We start from the raw sequence: 1,073 nt of genomic DNA on the forward strand, positions 1-1,073 counted from the left end.
GGAGTTTGAGTTTGAGTTTGAGCAAGAGTTTTGAGTTTGAGCAAGAGTTTGAGTTTGAGCTTGAGCTTGAGCTTGAGTTTGAGTTTGAGCAAGAGTTTTGAGTTTGAGCAAGAGTTTGAGTTTGAGCAAGAGTTTTGAGTTTGAGCAAGAGTTTGAGTTTGAGCAAGAGTTTGAGTTTGAGCTTGAGTTTGAGTTTGAGTTTGAGCTTGAGCTTGAGTTTGAGTTTGAGTTTGAGCAAGAGTTTTGAGTTTGAGCAAGAGTTTGAGTTTGAGCTTGAGCTTGAGCTTGAGTTTGAGTTTGAGCAAGAGTTTTGAGTTTGAGCAAGAGTTTGAGTTTGAGCAAGAGTTTTGAGTTTGAGCAAGAGTTTTGAGTTGGAGCTTGAGTTTGAGCAAGAGTTTGAGTTTGAGCAAGAGTTTGAGTTTGAGCTTGAGCTTGAGTTTGAGTTTGAGCAAGAGTTTGAGCTTGAGCTTGAGCTTGAGTTTGAGTTTGAGCAAGAGTTTGAGTTTGAGCAAGAGTTTTGAGTTGGAGCTTGAGTTTGAGTCACACTTAATTACACATGTAATCGCAACAGAAGTTTTAATACTAATAATAATCTGTATTTTACATCGGTCAGAATTATGTCCAATACACCAAGGTGACATGGTCCTGTCTAACATTCAGTCCATAGGAACAAACACAGGCTTAATATTTTACATCAGTCAGAATTACGTCCAATACACATAAGTGACATGGTCCTGTCTAACATTCAGCCCCATGGAGACAAGCATAGACTATTTTATTTTACATGGTTCAGAATTCAAAATTTCATATAATATACACAAAATTTCAACAGTAATAATATTTAAATTTATTTTATGACAGTCATGATGTCAGTCTTCTAAAATGGTGATACTAATAACAGTAAGGATTAACTTTGATCTTTTCTATCCCAGTCTGGATTAAACACGAAGGTTATGACACATAGAAAGGAATTCTAAATTAATTCCTTCTCTCAATTACAAATACTATACATAACANAGCTTGATTCTTGATGTCTTAAGTGACATATTTTACTTCAAATTATAATTGTCAAA

The sequence above is a fragment of the Lottia gigantea genome (genome assembly GCF_000327385.1).
Source record: "Lottia gigantea unplaced genomic scaffold LOTGIsca_1440, whole genome shotgun sequence".
NCBI classification, from domain to species: domain Eukaryota; kingdom Metazoa; phylum Mollusca; class Gastropoda; family Lottiidae; genus Lottia; species Lottia gigantea.